Source organism: Mandrillus leucophaeus, unplaced genomic scaffold (genome assembly GCF_000951045.1).
Source record: "Mandrillus leucophaeus isolate KB7577 unplaced genomic scaffold, Mleu.le_1.0 Scaffold643, whole genome shotgun sequence".
Classification (NCBI taxonomy): domain Eukaryota; kingdom Metazoa; phylum Chordata; class Mammalia; order Primates; family Cercopithecidae; genus Mandrillus; species Mandrillus leucophaeus.
In genome coordinates, this window is record NW_012106953.1 from 341,906 (window position 1) to 361,415 (window position 19,510).

Genomic DNA, 19,510 nt, shown 5'->3' on the forward strand with positions numbered 1-19,510 from the left:
TTTCACCATATTAACCAGGATGGTCTCGATCTCCTGACCTCGTGATCCGCCCGTCTCGGCCTCCCAAAGTGCTGGGATTACAGGCTTGAGCCACCACGCCCGGCCATTGCGCCAGCTTCTTTAATAGACATGTTAACTAGCCTCAGTTTCCTTATCTGCAAAAAGCAGGGGTTGTGCCTGGTGATCCCTGAGGTGTCTTCCAGTTCTATTCTCACCTCTTAAAGTGCTGTGAGGGGCTGTAAGCCAAAGGAGGCCTATGGCCATTGGGTATTCATTGTTTATATTCATGTGCCATGCTGTTTGGGTACATGGTGTCCCCAAGGGCTATTCTCTCCATGACAGAGCAGCTGTCTGGATCAGACTGCCTTGTTTTCATGCTATTCAGGTCAAAGACAGAGCTGTCATTTCTCCCTTGGAAAGAGTCATGATGGCTTTTTGGTGCTTTTCTTAGACACACAGCAGGAAAAATGCCTCTTACAGCAGTTGATGAGCTTGTCAAGCAGCCATTCTTTCTGGAGCACAGATGAGTACAGGTTCACTCCTGGCCAGAATATAAGAAGAGGCAGAGCAAAGTTAAAATAAAATTGTTTCTCTACTCACTTCTTTTTTGTTTTTGTGACAGAGTCTCGCTCTGTCACCCAGGTGGGAGTGCAGTGGCATGATCTCAGCTCACTGCAACCTCCATCTCCTGGGTTCAACCTATTCTCCTGCCTCAGCCTCCTGAGTAGCTGGGATTACAGGTGCCCGCCACCATGCCCAGCTAATTTTTGGAAATTTAGTAGAGGCGGGGTTTTGCCATGTTAGCCAGGCTGGTCTGGAACTGCTGACCTCAGGTGATCTGCCCCCCGCTCTGTCGGCCTCCCAAAGTGCTGGGATTACAGGCGTGAGCCACTGTGCCTGGCCTGTACTCACAATACTTCTGAAGCCCAATGTGTGGATTTTCTACACCAAGTAATTCTTCAGTATTTTGCAGCCACCAACCAGATGTCCTACAATTTAATTAAATTTTACCACTACCCAGAGTTAGCACAGGCCCTATAGGTTAAGGGCTCAGTCCTGCGAGACCACCTACCACTTCAGATATCAACTGTAAGTGGTGAGCCCACGTATTACCCACACTTATGTCTAACTTGGCTACAAATCAGGGCTTCCTACAACCTTCTTTTGGTTTCTATAATTTACTTTAATAGCTGAGAGAACTCGAGGAAGCACTATACTTATGTTTACCAGGTTATTATAAAGGATATAAATGAACAGCTGGATGAGGAGATGCAAAGGGTGAAGTCTGGAAGGGTCCAAAGCACAGGAGCTTCTGTCCTTTTAGAATTGGGGTGCACCACCCTCCTGGCACACGGATAGGTTCACTAACTCAGAAACTCTCCATACCCCCTCATTTAGGGTTTTTATGGATGTTCCATTAGGCATGATTGATTGAATCATTGGCCATTGGTGATTAAGTCAATCCCCAGTCCCTTTCCCCTCCCCAGAGGTCAGGTGTGTGCGTGGCAGGGTGCGGGGAAAGGGGGTGGGGAAGTGGGGAGAGTAGGTGGGTAGGGCTTGAAATTCCAACCTTTTTTTTTTTCCCCCTCAATGTAATTTTTTTTTAATGTATATCTGTAAGCACTATTTATTTCTGCACCTACAGTGGTTCCTGGATTCTAAACGGTCATGGAGTTTAAGTTTGTAACATTGGTTTACTAACAACTTTTCAGAGAGCAGAAGATGAAATTTTTCACTCCATGAAATATCCCATGTTCTATGAGTAGGCACATGTAAAGCACACATAACAGAACCTGGTACAAAGTAAGTGCAAGATGAAATACACAATATTCTGTGAGTCAGCACATGTAAAGTGCCTGTGACAGAACCTGGTACAAAGTGAGTGCAAGATGAATGCTAGCTATTATATCTATGATATTAAAATGTGAAAAGATGACACTTTAGAATTGAAGAAACACAGTTTTTTAAATCAATATTATAAAGTTACTTTTAGTGTTGATTTGTTGAAATTTATTATCTTTATTCCAGGGAATGCTTTCCTTGGCTCTTGATCTTTGTTTTCCTTGACCTGCTAGCAAACTTTTATTATTATTATTATTATTATTATTGTACTTTAATTTCTAGGGTACATGTACACAACGTGCAGGTTTGTTATGTAGGTATACATGTGCCATGTTGGTTTGCTGCACCCGTTAACTTGTTATTTACATTAGGTATTTCTCCTAATGCTATCATTCCCCCATTCCCCAACCCCACGGCAGGCCCTGTTGTGTGATGTTCCCTGCCCTGTGTCCAAGTGTTCTCATTGAATTCCAACCTTTTAATAATATGGTTGGTTCTTCCCACAACCAGCCTCCATTCTGAAGCTGTCTAAGGACTTTCAGTCACCAGTTATTTCATTAGCATAAACTCAGGTATGGTTAAAAGGTACTTGTTATGAATAAAAAGAAGATGCTCCTGTCACCTCTATCAGTCAGGAAATTTCAAGGGTTTTAGGAGCTCTGTGCTGAGAACCAGAGATGAAAACCAAATATATTTATATTTTTTATTATATTGTATCATCACAGAGGTCCTAAAATTTTAGTTTGAATTCTCTTGCAGTTTCTTGTGACGTTGGGCAGGTGATTAAACTGCTTCAAGCCTCAGTTATTTAATCAACTCAGTTGGGACCTTGTGTGGATATGGTAAATGGTGTATAGAAAGTCCATGTATTGAATGTGCTTGGAATTCAGGAAGTGCTTTTATTTTATTGTTTGATTATTATTATTATTATTTTTTTAATTTTTTTTTTTTTTTGAGACGGAGTCAGGCTCTGTCACCCAGGCTGGAGTGCAGTGGCCGGATCTCGGCTCACTGCAAGCTCCGCCTCCCGGGTTTACGCCATTCTCCTGCCTCAGCCTCCCGAGTAGCTGGGACTACAGGCGCCGACGAACTCACCCGGCTAGTCTTTTTTTTTTGTATTTTTTAGTAGAGACAGGGTTTCACTGTGTTAGCCAGGATGGTCTCGATCTCCTGACCTTGTGATCCACCCGTCTCGGCCTCCCAAAGTGCTGGGATTACAGGCTTGAGCCACTGTGCCCGGCCTATTGTTTGATGATTATTATTCATTTAAAACATACTTATTTCCCAAGATTGAAGGATGAAATAGCTTTTATCAGTTATCCCGCCTACTTATCAAACCATTTTTGTTTCTGGAAACTTCTCTACAACTTACATAGTCTCCAAAAAGAGGTAGTCAGGAGTGGTGATTAGGTCAGTGGAATTATTTAGTGATGTGTCCCTGGAGCGGCATGTGGAACAGTTTTCCATCTGAGGTTCTGGTGGTAGTTCCGCTACTTTTTTGCCTTGTGATTGGTAGTCCATTCTACCTCTGAATTTTTATATCAGTCTGTAAATGAATAAATATTGGCTCCTTGGGGGATTGATTCTCAGTGTTGCAGCAAGATCATGTAATAAAATTAAGACACCAAAAAGGGGATTTTTAAAAAGGCAGTAGAGAAAGGGGTGTATCTCTGGATGAATGCTGTATTGAAAGTGGCCATGATGGAGTGTGAAGAAATATGCTTTCTTTCTTGAGATGGTGGTACCATTTTCTGAGGAGGCAAAGCCCACACCTTTCCATAGCCTTTCTGTAGTTCCATCCGTAGCTAGAAGTTACAGCCAATCTGAGAGGGTTAGAAAGAATGTGTGGAGAGTTGGGATGAACCCAGATGTGACCATGTCTGCCCTGTGAATAGCCTTGACTGACTGTCTTCTACCTGGAGGATAGATATTTGGTTTGACATAGGAGGAACACCATAACCTGCATCACTCACACCCACTATGACATTCTAGTTTTATGGAACTATGGTGGGATCCTCTATATTCGGCTTGGTTTCCTCCACCTGCATGCTTCTCCTCCCCCTTCTCCCATTCTCCCCTGGCTTACTCCTATCCAGCCATCAGCACTAATCCCATGTGTCAGGTCCTCCTGGTGGTTTTCAGTTTTGGCTGCACGTTAGAATCAGGAGGAGCTTTTAGAAGTCCTGAGACCAGTTCCCAATCCTGAATGATTACATCTGAATCTCTGGGATGTGGACGCAAGCATCCATGTTATTGTGTTTTTTGTTTGTTTGCTTGGTTTTAATCACATCTCAAGTGATTTCAATATGCTGCTAAGATTGTGAACAACTGCGCTACACTGTGGCCACCTTATTCTTCTCTGTCAATCTAGCAGCCAGCACAGTGCCCAGCGCAAGTTAATCTTCAGTAAATATTTGTTGAATGACGGAGGGAGGGTGTCACCGCTGAAACACTTTATCTTTTCAGTTGTATATCTCTATGACTGGCCTTTCTGCTTGTTGTAACAGTGCCTTGAGGACTGGATCCTTTCTCCTGTGACCTATATCTCCTGTGTTTATTCCGGGGGCTTATCCAGCTTATTTTTTTATCTTTCTTAAAAATTGAAGTTTTAAAAGTCCAATTTTTAAACTTAAGTTTTCTAGTATAAAAGTAATATGTGCTTATTTTAGAAAATCTGGACATTAGAAAGAAGAGGTGGGGGAGCTCACTCTCACCACCCACAAGCAAACTGGTTCCTTGTTTTCTTAACCTTTCATAATTTGTTCCCCTTTGGGGTTGCTTGACCCTCTGGCATGCCTCAAGCTCAATTGCTGCTGTCTCTGCTCAGACCTGGTGAACTGGCCTATGAGTGCCAGGAGAGGAGTGTGTCATGAGAACAGCATTCTTGGGAGCCACCAGGGCTAACTGCCCTGAGGGCCAGTATGCAAGGAGAAAGTGTTTTCTTGTGCTATTCTGGCCTTCCTCATTCAGGCAGGATGTATGCTGGATCTTATTAGGACAAATGATGACATTTGTATAACTTCTTTAAAATAGTAACTTAAATATTTCCCAGTCTCCTCTTACCCCCTTGTACTCCAAAAATATGGGATGAGATTGCAGCTCTGAATCGTGGTGTTTATGCCTTAGTCAGGATACACTAAACCCCAGTGTCAGTGGCTTAACACAAGGAAGACTGCATTTCTTGCTTGTGCAGTGGTCCAGTGTGGAGTTGTCAGAGGGCTGTGCTTCATGTGTCGTTGAGGACCTCGGCTGCTTCTATTTCCTGGCTTCACCAATTTCTAGGGGGTCAGATTCTTTCACTGATGCTTTGTATCCATTTGTCAGGTAAGTGAATCAGGTGAGCAACAAAGAATGTTCACCCTTGATTGCCTCAGCCTGGAGGCAAAATACTCACTTCCCTTCATTTTTCAAGGGTAAGAACTAGTCCCACAGCCTCACCCAGATGGAATGGGGTGGGGTGGAAAATGTAGTCTAGTTATATGCCAGGAAAAAGAGGAGAACACACACATTGGTGATCACTAGTTGACTCTACCAGTCGTATTTCTCTTATTGCTCAAACCATTATGACTGAGCCTCATTAGGGCCATATGGGTGCCTGGTCTGGGTATTATTTAGGATATAGGTTGGGCTGCTATAACAAAGGCCAAAATGACAGTTACTTACACAATATGTAAGCTTACTTCTTTTTCACTTAGAGCATGAGCAGTCCAGTGCTGATCTGTGGCTTTAGGGTAAACTGTATCCTCAAATGTGATTTCCATGCAGTAGTTGAAGGTGACTGTTTCAGCTTCTACTATCACATCCACATTCTAGTCCGCAGACAAGGGAGAAGGAAAGTGGTGGGCACAACCTGAAAGCTGCACACATCTAATGGTGTTCACTTATATTCCATTGGCCTGAACTTTAGTCACATGGCTACCCACAGTTCCAAGAAAACTGGGAAAATTAGGTGGGGATAGGATGGAATCTATTATCAGAGAATAGCTGGGTAGGGTACAGGGAGAAAGAGGTGCTGGATGACAAAGCAATCTTCCTAACAAGTTATAGGAAGCACATCTTAGTGGTTAAGAGCATGGGTATCAAGCCATACTGAGTGGTGAATTTTAGCTCCACCTCTTACTTGCTTTATGACCATAGACAAGTTACTTAATCTGTATCTTCTTTTCCTGAACTTTAAAATCATGTACTATTTTCTGATGCTTTTCTGGACCCACTTACCATCCTTTATCATTCTTCTCTGTGCTCTGAAACACTTACCTTTTGGATTGCATCACGTGGATTCCTGTCAGATTTGACCAATAAGAGGCACTGGCAGGATACAAGAGTGTGGTGAGAAAGAGAACCCAGTGTACCTACTTCCTTCCCATCAGGCTGTGGGATAATATGGCTGTGTGGGCTGTGTGATTCTACTGAAGGCCGCAGATCCTATAGAATGGCCCTCTCTTATAGCATCCTGTCTTGCTGGATTCTGATAACTTCCCCTTCCAGTTTATGGGTTGTATTAGGGTTCTCTAGAGAGACAGAACCAATAGGATATATATATATAGGTATAGTTGAGTGAGAGGGAATTTATTAGGGGAATATGCTGTTGTGATTATGGAGGACGAGAAGTCCTGTGATAAGCTGTCTGCAAGCTGGGGAACCATGGAAGCCATGGTGAGGCTCAGTCCAAGTCTGAAATCCTCAGAACCATGGAGCGTGATAATGTAACTCTCAGTCCAAGGCCAAAGGCCTGAGAGCCTGGGTAACCTCTGGTGCGAGTACTGGAGTTCAAAAGCCAAACAACTTGGAGTTCTGATGTCCAAGGGCAGAAGAAGAGTGTCCCAGCTCTTGAAAAGACAGCAAGGATTTGCCTCTCCTCAGCCCTTTTGGTTCCATCCAGGCCCCCAGCCAATTGGATGGTGCCTATCAACATTGAAGGCAGATCTTCCCCACTCAGTCTACGTACTCAAATGCCAGCCTCTTCTGGAAACACCCTCACAGACACACCCAGAAATAATGCATCATCATCTCTCTAGGTATCCCTGAATTCAGTCAAGTCGACACCTAAAACTAACCATCATAGGGATGGTAGCAGCTCCTCATGGTGACTAGCCCCAGGGTGCTTCATCATCATTTGCTGTTTTCCTTTAACCCTTTTGTAAATAGTTGCTTCATTAGACTGTCTTCAGTCACTCCTTTTGCATATACCATCTATTTCCTGATAGGACCTGACTGATACAATGGGGATAATAATAGTACTGACCGCAGCCCATGGTGGTGAGGATTAAATGCATTATATGAGAAATGCCCAATTGTAGTACCATTAAATGTCTTTCTGTCCTTAGACAAGTGCTCTGATACCTTCAAGTATGGTCAAAGCTTTCTGAAAGATTCGGCATATAAGTTAAATAATACTGTCACTTACCTCCTCTTCCCTACCCTGTTTCAGAAGGATGGGTCGAGATTCAAGACTTTTGAACAAATCTGTTCTAAGACAAATGTACCTCGCATGCAAAGTTTCCTCCCTCCCATTTATATGGGGATGAATAAGGAGAAAGGAACCAGGCTGAATTCACCTACTGTGTCAGGCACTTTATACATGTAACCATTGTACGCAGCTTACTGGCTTGGGTCATGATACCCCCAAATATAACAATTTCCAAGCATTTGCCTGCCCATCTTACTAAGAAATGAAGTCTTTTTAAAGGCTACCCTCCAGTTGTATGTCCAGAAATCCTTAGATGGTGCTTATTTGCATGCACAGAGTCAGTTCTGGCTGCTCTAGCCTTGTCGGGGAGATGGGATTCAGAAACACCATATTGAGGCCAGTGAACACCATGATAACTGCTCCACGCCCTCTCTTCTCCACTTGACACTGGCCGTTGCTGCTGCTGCACCTGCTCACACCAGAACTTGGAGGCTTGGCCTTCGCTTGCTTGAGAGCCTGACTGGTTTCCCAGGGTCCTACCCTCTCCTGGCTGCAGCGATGAGGATGCTACTCTCCTGTGCACATTCTGAGTGGGCCCCGGTCCTTCTGATTGCGACACAAGCCCACACCTATCCTAGGTTTTGGGATTAGGCTGGCTACGTGTGCATAGCCCTGAGCCAGCCTCCAACTGACAGGGGTGTCCCTACTCCCCACCTCACTCCCAGGATGTACCCTAGATCTCTCCACCCCTTAGAAGCCTATGTATCCTGCCATCCTTCTCCCCAAGTCCTGAACACAGCTTCTGAGAGCTAACTTTTTCTCAGGATGATTGACAGTGGAAAATTCAATTCCCTTCACAGGAAGCCTCACCCTACCACAGGGGTGTGGTTTGGCCTCCTGTTCCAAAAAAACAATCACAGAATAGTTCAGCATTGTTACACTTCCCCAAATCTGAGTAACTCAGTCTTTTCCATGATTGATCTTGTTGGGCACATTAGTTTATTTCATCCTCAGAACAACTCAGTGAAGCAGATGGAATTATTTTCATTTTCTGAAGGAGGAAACAGAGGCTCAGAGAGGTTAAAGGATCTGCCCAGAGTCACTCAGCTAGAGGCAAAGATTAGATTCAACATATAATCTCCGGCTCCAGAGCCAGTTTCGGTTTTCTGGGAAGGAGAATGTACAAGTTGGTCTCCTCCTAGGGAGATTGTATTGGGAGCTGAATAAAATATGTTAAAGTATCCAGCACAGGGACAGGCAGTACAATACATGGACATTCAGTACGTATTTCTTGAACAAAATGACTGGTAGGCACTCAAAACTATATATATATTTTATTTTTTTAGACCACCAGATAATGATCAGTATTATCTGAATATTGATCTGAAACAACAACCATAAAAACTCCTCTTTGCTTCCTTCATTTATTTCTTGCCCTTTCTGCCCTGTCCGTCCATTCATTCCTATGTATTGCAGCACAGAGTCCCTGGGACACGAAATCTCCTCTGGTTTCCCAATAGTGTTGATACTAAAAGAAACGAAATCTTTGCAGCAGCACAATTTGGGGCAAGGTAGTAGAAGCCTAAGGAGAATACAAAAGCACGGTTCGGTCAGGTGGACTCAAACTTGGGTGTAAAATTGATCACCACTCCTCTAATATTGGTTTGCAAAGTGATATTACGCATTGGTCAGGAAGTGAGTTTTATTTCAGGGTATTCTAGTTGGGGTCAGGAAGTAAGTTTTATTTCAGGGTATTCTAGTTGGGAGGGAGAATGGAGTAGGAAGGTGGAGAATGACAATAAATTCCGAAGATAAATGGTTATTTACTTCGGAAAAAAAAAAAATCAAGCAAAGAGATCTGGAGTAATGGGATAAAACATACACATGCTCACATGCATTCACACAGCACACACACACACACACAAACACGCACACACACACACGCAGGAAAATGGGAAGGGCATTTTCCCTGCCAAAGAGATGTTTCTACTAGAAATAAATGGAACTGGGGTCATTCATTCCTGAAAATTAAACACCTGACTCCCCAGAAACGATATTTCATCAGTTGTTAAGCACTAAGGGAGTCTAAAGAGTGTATAAATTACTAGTGTGATTTGTTCAAGGATACCATGATTATGGTTTCTGGGGCACGTTCTTGCTGGATGATCATTCTGGAATTTATCCTGTTTGTTTTTTATTACTCTCACACTCCTCAAATCAGTTTTGCCCAGTGTGGACACATTAAATTAATTTAAAATTCATGGTTTGCTTTCTCTCTCCTGCTCACCCCTTCTCCTTTCCAGTTTCTTTCCTTTTCTCACTCTCTTCTTTCCCTCCTCCATCTCTGCCTCTGTTTCCCTAAGTCAGTTGCACCCTCCTCAGCCCCCACTCGCCTCCTCTTGCTCCCCCTTCCTTTTTCCATCTTAGATTAGAATATGGACAGAAAAGGCAGTGCTTGCCTTCCTAGGGCTCTCTGCCAGAACATGGAACAGGTCAGATTATAAAAAGGGATACAAAAAGAATGTTCCTTGGCGAAATGGGGGAAACATGTTCAGGGATGGTTTGCTGTCTCTTGCTGTCTGCTGCCTGCTGAAATACACACCTTACAGGACCGCTGCATATGAACATTTATACCCATGGCACATATGTGTGGTTATGTTAATGTCAAATATGTATAAACATTTATTTCTGCTTAATTCTCTCCCCTGTGACCTTTGTACCCCCAAATCTAGAGTGGACAAAGTTACTGACCACCTGGTGGTAAGACTTACTAATCTTTTCTCAGGGATTTTTTAAAAGATTACTGGGAAGAGTGGACACTGAGACTGCTTTCAGGTTACTAACAGTAAATAGCTTTTGGAAACTTTAGGTTCTTAAGAAAACACAGAAGGGGCCTGTGGGTACAAAACCTGGTCTGGAATGAATCCTGTGGGAAATACAGGGTTTGGGGCTGGTGGGGTGGGGTACGATAGTCTACTGCTGGGATCTGTAAACCTGCCAGGGCTCCTTTGTCTCTCTCCCAAGGGTTTGCTGTTTACTGTCTGTTGACCATGAATAAATGTCCATTACTTTTGCTCTTGTGGTTGGTCAGCCAGAGTGTTAGACTTTAGGCTCCTTTTATACAAATATTTACCTGTTAGCTCTAAAAGTCATTTTCCCTCAAATTCGAATGGGGACTCCAGACGGAATATTTGCTGTGAACTAAGGAGTGTGGCAGGCAGTTGTATGTCACTGTCTGGCTGTGGTGGGGGTTAACTTCAGGTGAACACCTGATGCCTCCCTCTCCACTGGTTCCCCTCCTATCTTATAGACGGGTGATTAGGATCAAAAGAGTTAGCACATTTAAAGCATTTAGAACAGTGCCTGAAAATGACTAGCGTCTAATAAATATTACTCTCATTCTACTGCTTTCCTGGTTTTTTTTTTTTTTCCTGTCTTCCCCTCCTCGCCTTGTCACTCTCAAGTACGACTTCTTTCCCTGAAGTCCATTTTGTTTCTCCTTTCTTAATTCACTTGCTGACATTGAAAAAAGATGGAAAAAGGAAATAAATTACAAATGACTTTATTAAATGTACTGTAATAAAAAGAGCTAATATTTATTGAGTGCTTTTCATGTGTTAGATTATAACATTATGTCAATCATCTTAAAACAATCCTGTAAGACAGGTACTATTATTTCCCTCATCTTACAGATGGAGAACTGAAGCTAAGACAAGTTAAAAAGTTGCCAAATCACACCTGGTAAGTGGTAGGGCCAGGGCTTAAACCCAGCCCTGTTCTTCTCTATTGCTAGGATTCCTAACCACCATCTTCAATTCCAGAGCAAGTCACTAGAACCCAAACTCCTGATTCTCAATAACAGATTCTTGGCAGAGCCCTAATTTGCAACTAGGTATGTTTGACTACAAAACCTTAGCATGACCCACTCACAACACTGCCTACAACTTGCCACACACTGAAAGCTAGGCTCAGCCCTGCGAGGGTGAGTGAGACATAGTCCTTCCCTCAAAGAACTGGTAACTTAATTGGGAAGAAAGATCTATTAACAGAAACATTTACAACGTGGAGTTCTAGCTCCTTCAGCACTTATTGGCTGCGTGACCTTGGGCAAGTTATCTAACCCCTGTGGACTTCAATTTCCTCATCTATGATATGGGAAAGTAAATATCTACTTCATAGGGTTATTGGAAGGGGTAAAATGAGATAATACATGTAGCATGCCTAGCACATATTTGGCACTCTGTGAGCAATTGCAATTATTGTTGTTATTATATGGTGACTGCAAGGGAGACATGGGACCCCAGAGAAGAGGAACCTGACTCAGTCATGGAGGTCAAGGAGATGCCAGGCCGGCTTCCCGGATGAGATCCATCCATCACAGTGTGACCTGAACGGCATCATGTATGCCTCAGAACAGTTGGCGGCAGCCATTGTGAGCTCTTCCTCTGGGGTCCCTGCAACCGAATGCTGAATAATAAAGTGCAGAAGAATGAAGCTGAATCTTGTCTCTCATACAAACTCAGATTGTATCCCACGCTGCAAAGTGGGACTGTAACTTTGTTATCTCCTTCCTCAAATGCTGTCCACACCCTCATGCCTCACAGTATCTGTTTTTCTTACTCTTAAAAAGTCCTTAAATCTGGCTCTGTACTATTCAGTGGGACAAAGCTGTTACACCATGCTCACTTGCATTTCACTCCTTTTTCCATCCTTATCAGTATTGCTTTTTGCTACTATCAGCTTCTTAGAGCTGACATTCCACACTGTTTATCAAATGAGAGACTAAAGGCTCTTCTAAAGTAATTTTAGGGATATAACCTAGTGTAGGTAGGTTGGTATTTGCCAGACTTAGGAAATAAAACACAGGAGACCCAGTTAAATTTGAATTTCAGATAAAGAGTGAACAATTTTTTTAGTATAAATATGTCCACTGCAATATTTTGGACATATAATACTAAAATATTTTGTTGTTTATCTTCAGATAAGCACATAATTTCAATTCAGATCCAAATGGTGTTTCATCTGGCAGCCCTAGGTGTAAGAGCAGTATCTGGGGATGCTCTGCCCTTTGCATTGGATTTTGGCTTGCCCTTAGTAGGTGTAATAAATGGTGACTCAGTTCCATGTCACCAGGTATTCAGTTGCCACTTGATTCCATTTAGGTGATTACATCAATGAGACTTGATTGCTGCTATGCATATTATTTTATCACCTCAGTTAGAAAATGGATGCTTGAAATTAACCCTTCCTACAGTAGAAATCCTAAACAACTTCAGGGATTTGATGCTCCACTGTGCACAATATATAAACACAGAAGACTGCCTACTCCTGGACTGGTTATTTGGCTTCTGGGCTCTGAATGTTAAGGTTTTGATCTTCTTCCATTCTTTCTTTTAGCAGAAGCTCATGTCTGATAGACTCCATTTTGGAAAGTCAGAGCATCTTAGTGTCCTCATTGGAAGGAACACCCAATGCCGTCCTCCTCAACGCATCATCACTCCGCCTCTGCTAGAACATCTTCTAAGGAGGTGTTGTGTGAATGGGGGAGGGGCTCCTGCTTCCTGAGAAAACCTGGTCTATTGTTACACAGTGATCATTATTATAAAGATTTCTTTATAGAGAACGGAAACCTGACTTACTGTTTCTTACACACAGTTAGTTGTCCATGTTTTGCCTTCTAGAGCTTTCAAACATTTATTTTACTGAAATGGGAGGAGTTCCCATATGCCCGTCACAGGGCCTGCGACAGAGGCGTGGCTCACTTCTTCAGTGCCCCGCTGCTCAAACTCCTAGAGGGAGCATGCAGACAGGCAGGTTGTGGGGAGCGTTTTTTTGGGCTCCAGCCCCAGGGCAGCATCTAGGGTTGAGTGTTTACAGCTCCCGAAGCCCCAGTGGGTGTGTGTTACAGTGTGCTCTTTCAGTTTTGCTGTCTGCAGGCCGCTTGTGTTAATCAGCTCGGTTAGACCCTCTGCCTTATGGCAAGGACAGAGGGCTTTCTGTATCCTGGATTCTTGCCCTAGTGTACCAGAAAAATTGGATCACAAGTGGGCTTGGAGGATGGGTGCAAGGTTTTATTGAGTGCAGGTAGCTCTGAATGAGGTGGATGGGAAGCCAGAAGGGGGATGGAGTTGGAAAGTGACCTTCCCCTGGAGTCAGGCTGCCCAGCAGCCAGACTCTCCTCTGACTGCCCCCAACCAAATTCCGCTGTCGATGGCCTGCAGTGTCTGGTGGTGTCTCTTGGTGTGTTCTTCTGCTCCTCTCGACGTCCAGCTGCTTGTGTCTGTGCCTGTTAGGGTCTCGGGTTTTTATGGGCACAGGATGGGGGGCGTGGCAGGTCAAAAGCAACTTTTTGGGTGCAAAAACAGAAATGCTTATCCTCATTTAGGTTTGTGGGCACAGGCCCGAGGATGGAGCCCTTGCCAGGGACCCCGCCCATCTCTACCCAGAACTTCCCTGCCCTCCTCCCATATCATTATTATGACCCAACATAAGGATATATTTTATGTTTAGACCCACAAACACAAATACAAATATAAATACAAATATAAATATAACTAAACAGAATTTCATGGAATAGCAATTACTCTTATTTGGCTGCATCTGGTGTTTCCTATTATATTCTATTTCATTTATTTAAAATGCTGGTCAGGACCCTGTTAAATTGATTTCATGACCAACAATTGGGTGACCAACTACTGTTTGAAAAAATTATTGCTATATAGTGTTACAGAACAAATATAGAATAAGTCTATTCCTCATTTCTTTCTGAAAGATTTTGAAATATTTGAAGGTTGTCATTATATAATGTCTTAATCTTCTCTTTTCTACACTAGATATGACCGAGTTTCCCCATTCATTCCCATCCTGCCCAACACCTTCTGAGTGCTTTCTAGCCGAGAAACACTTCACTTAAAATTTGGCGCTGAGACATGAGCACATCACTTCATATATAGCTTGGCCAATACTTGGCACTGTGGGATCATTAGACCCCTTGATTTCGACTCCCCTGTCTGAGTGTATATCAATCAGTTAATTAATATTCATTTGGGTATAGTTATAATTATTAATTTATATAAAATACCTAACCTAGCCCAATTTTTTTCTGTTTTGTCTATTATGGTACCTTGAAATATTTTTCCTATTTGTGGGGGTGGGGAGATGGAGAGCTCAAATCAAGATGACAATTATTCATGTTTCCTGGATCTGCCCAAAATTCAGGAAATATAAACAAAAAGAAATGTTTCTAGCACAGTCTAGCACAGCAATAATTAAAACTCCACCAAAATGATCATATTTTGTAAGAAAATGGCTAACAGGTTAATAATAGTTAATGTTTCTAGAACACCTGCTGCAAGTTAAGCACTGAACTAAGAGCTTTACATGTAATTTACTCATGAATTTCTCACAGTCTTTTGAGGTAGATACTGTTGTAACCACTGCTTATGAAATGATAAAAATGGCTTTACAGAAGTTTAAATCGTTCGGCCAACATCATAGGACTAATAAGTGGCAGAAGGGGTGATTCCAGGCCCATCTGACTGCTAAGCCTGTGTTTTAAAATCTGTAACTGCCTCCCACAGAGAGGAAACAGCCTCTGGTGGTTTAAAAAGAGAGAGTGCCTATAACATGCCTAGCGTAATGCTTACATGGAGGCTTAATAAATAGCTCTTAGTGTCTCCCATAAGGAAAGGGAAGAGCTTAGCAGCAAATTCAGGCCACTAAGAGTCCTCAGGAGTCTGTGAAAACTGTCTAGATTCATCACTAACCACAGTGGGGCAGGCCTCAGAGTGCTTTCCAGTCGGGAAGTAAGGTCTGGAGTCAGGAAACATATTTCTTGTGCCCATGAGACGGGAGGCAACATAAAATAGTGGTTAAGAGCAAGAGCTGCTCATGCCTGTAATCCCAGCACTTAGGTAGGCTGAGGCAGATGGATCATCTGAGGTCAGGAGTTCAAGACCAGCCTGACCAACATGATGAAACCCCATCTCTGCCAAAAATACAAAATTTAGCTGAGCATGGTGGCACAAGCCTGTAATCCCAGCTACTTGGGAGGATGACAGGAGAATAACTTGAACCAGGGAGGCAGAAGTTGCAGTACACCAAGACTGTACCACTGCACTCCAGCCTGGGCAATAGAGTGAGACTCCATCTCAAAAAAACAAAAACAAAAACAAAAAAGGCAAGAGTTTTGCAAAAACAGACTTGAATCTTGGATCTGTTAATTTCATTTAATTTCAAATTAATTTCAGGGTTTTTTGAGGCTTTTGACACAGTCATTAGCTAAAAAATCAAATGTTCAAAGATATGGAGCAGTGCCTAATATCTGGAGAGCAGCACTACCATTTATTCTTTCATTTATAGTTGAGAAAGTTTTTGATGGTACTAACAGAACAAAGTGGTGGCAGGAGGTTTTGGAACGGCTGGTTTAAGTAGCTTCAGGAGACTTCAGTTTTTTGTTTAGCTACATGATTGAATGCATAATAAATGCTTTGTGCTTTTGCCTAGCAATACCTAGAGAAAGTACGTCAATGAAGAGATGCAGGACTTTCAACTGATTGGCAAAAAGCAAATTTTAGCTTGTCTTACAGGATGCTTAGTTTGCCAGTACACTTCAGACCAATGGGACAGTCATAGATGGTGTGACAGTGTTTAAAGGCAACAAAAGGCTACTCCATGTGGCCAGCGCTGTCATGAGCCTCACTAAGCTATTTTGAAGATTTTTAAGCAATGATAAATTTAAAAAAAAAAATAGACTACACCTAAAGTAGTATATAAAGTATAGCAGGATTCCTGTATACTCTGCAATCAGCTTTTTGAAAAAAAAATGTCAAAAGGTAGAGAATACAAGAAAAGTTTTTGGGATATAATTTGAATGACTGTGAAAACATGACCTTTGACACCGAACTCATTTGCTCACTCCTTAACTTGATAGCAAAGCCCAGTATGTACAACTGTGTTGGGTGTGGGTGGTCTCCAAGGCCACGCTGCTCTCTGAATTGATTTTGAGTTTTGTTTGTAAGATGATCACAGTCATGTTACACTGATCTGAAGGGCATATATATACATAACCCTTTAAAAAAAATTCTGCCTCATTCTTATTTCAAGATGAATTTCTATACAGACTAGATATATTTTTTTCTGAAGATCATATCAATTAGACATTTTGAAAATGACTTAAAATATTTTCATTAATGTTCTCAGAAAACAAGTTTCTTTTGTGGTTTTAACCAAAAAGGTGCCCTTTTTGTCACTGGATTCACCTAGCATTCATAATTTTTTTTTTCATACAATGAATTAAAATTTGCTAAAATCATGGACTGGCTTTCTGGTTGGATTTCAGGTGAGATGTGTTTAAGGCCAGAGCTTTTCTCAATATTTGATTTTTTTCCCCAATATTTGATTTTTAAAAAATATACACATAGGTGCTGCATTTATATCTGCTGGTTTAAATTCTGTCATATTTCACTTCTAGACTTTTAGTATGGCAAATCATGTCTTACTTTTATTTAAGCATTTGTAGTTTGGAGTATCTGGTACTAGCTGAGAAATAATTCTATAATTGAGTTTTGTACTCACCATATATGAATCATTCCTCATCTATAATGTGCCCCCAAATGCAGCTTCATTTTCCGATACCTTGATGCAGAATAAAGTTTTTCATCATTTAGGTGCAAAAAAAAAAAAAAGGGCAAGAGCTCTGTAAAAAACAGACTTGAATCTTGGCTCTGTCACTTATTAGCCATGTGATCTCAGGTAATTGACAGGACCTCGCCTAGCCTCCAGTCCACATGGGTAACACATGGGTAATGATGTCTACCACACTGATTGAATGAGATAATGAATGAAATAATGTGGTTCAGAGGAGACACTCCATATGTGCTAGTTCAACATAGAAAACTGTATTATGATCTTTCTTCTTCTACAATATCATGTGCCTGCTGCGTTATTTAGGTTGAGATTGTGAGTGCATAGAAAATAGGCCCTCGAAGTGTTGTCCATGGACAAGCAGCATTAGCACCATCAGAGAACTTGCAAATGCAAATTATTGGGCCCCATCCAGGCCTACCGAATCAGAAACTCTGGAGTGGGGCCCAGCAATCTGTGTTTTACCAAGCCCTTCAGGTGATACTGATACAGCTAAAGTTTAAGAACTATGGCCCTAATGGCACTGAAGATTCTGAGTCTTCTCCTGTTTTCAACAGGACTCAGTCAAAGCTCTAAAGAGGCTGTATCCTTTGGGTAGATATTGTAATCAAATACATAGACTGTGGAGTTTACTTTCAGGTTGTTTCCATTTAATCTTTTTATTGTTGTTTATCCCAAACTGGCCATTTTCTTGTGTTCTCTTTCTCTCCTCTATTTAATTTGAAACCCCTATTGTATATACCTTACACCATATAGGTTGAATAGAAAGGGGCCATTCCCAGACACCCAGGTAAAGGAGACAAGTAACATTCCTAAAGAGCTTTCCTCGGCCATCCCTGCATCCTTAGCACAGAGTACCTGCAGGGACTGTACTTCCTTTGCCTCCTTTAAGTTCCTGGAACTTTCTGAGAACTTTTCTGCCACAAAACCTTTGCACATGATATTTGCTTGGCCTGGAATGCTCTTCCTGCCTCCTTTATGTGGCCACACCTTCTTGTCTTTTCGGTCTTTACTTACATATCTCCTTGGAGAAGGCTTCCCTTTTCATCCTCGCTAAGTGGCCACTTTCTCCCTAATTGTTAACCCCTCTGTTATTGCACTCTCAGCCTGCTCCTTTTCTTCGTTGCACATAGGCCAGTTTGTAACTGTAGACTTATTTATATGTTTTAGTAAGACAAAGCCCATACCAGGGTATTCAAGCATCTAGCAGAGTACATGGATTATCAGTATAATCAATAATTTTTTTTGGTGGTGTTGGGGGAATAGGGTGTCATTCTGTCACCCAGACTGGAGTGCAATGGTGCCATCCTAGCTCACTGTAACCTCAAACTCCACCACACCTGGTCAATTTTTAATTTTTTTTTTTTGTAGAGACAGGGTCTTACTATGTTGCTCAGGCTGTTCTTGAGCTCCTGGCGTCAAGAGATCTTCCTGCCTTGGCGTCCCAAAGTGCTGGGATTACAGGAATAAAGTCAATGTGCCCTGCCAATATTTCTGAATAAATGAATGAATGAATGAACCATTATAGTTCTCATATACTTTGCCTTCTTTCAAACTCTGTTGTGCTTTCAGTTAATCCTCTATTTAGGACTTAATTTTTTCTTTTTTCTTTTTTTTTTTTTTTTTGGAGACAGTCTCGCTCTGTCGCCCAGGCTGGAGTGCAGTGACATGATCTCGGCTCACTGAAACCTCTGCCTCCCAGGTTTGAGTGATTCTCCTGCCTCAGTCTCCTGAGTAGCTGGGATTACAGGTGCCCACCACCATGTCCAGCTAATTTTTGTATTTTTAGTAGAGACAGGGTTTCACCATGTTGACCAGGCTGGTCTCCAACTTATGACCTCAAGTGATCTGCACTCCCTGGCCTCCCAAAGTGCTGGGATTACAGGCATGAGCCACTGCGCCTGACCAGGACTTAATTTTTTCTAGTTATTTCTAATTATTCCCTCTCTCTCCCAATCCATACTTTGGACTTTTCTGAAGACTTGTACCTAGCATGATACTCATGACACTGGCTCTATGACTGAGATGCAATAAATGCTTTCTGATTTCTTGATCAATAACTTATAGAACATTTAAGACATGAATTTTAACTTCTTCCGTCACTTTGAGTTTATGCTGTAAAACAAATTTTTCTCCTGAATGGAACCATCTAGAGCATCTGGAGCCATTGGGAATGGTGAGAATTTCCCCACTTCTCTGTCTTTCCTTGGCTATTAAAAAGGTATAAGACCTGTTGGTCTGTAGTGCATATTCTGGAGAGAGAAGAACTAAAATTGCTGTACAGATTGTGGAAGGGTCATTTCTCTCACTGTTCTTTCTATCTATGAACTGAAAAGGTACATTTTCAGTATAAACATCCAATAATTACTTTCAAAATGGGGATTACAAGGGTTCTTTAGGGTGAACATTCTGATCTGCATTGTCTTCAGCTATTGTGAAAATCCTTATTTTTAATAGTGGCTTTATGGTGTTGTTTTAGAAACTCAGTATGATTCCATTTTTAGAAACAAAAACATGTTTATATCATCACTGGAAATCAGAGAGGAAAACATGATTAGTTTTTTGCTCATGAAAAGAGGAAAGGGAAGCAATCATAATAGAATGATATATTGT

At 41.9% G+C, this 19,510-nt stretch overlaps 1 protein-coding gene across 1 annotated transcript in view; it reads left to right on the forward strand.

Moving 5' to 3' along the window:
- AMOTL1 (angiomotin like 1) overlaps positions 1 to 19,510 on the forward strand; it is a 188,692-nt gene that overhangs the window by 46,444 nt on the left and 122,738 nt on the right. The gene's annotated exons all lie outside the window — the stretch shown is intronic.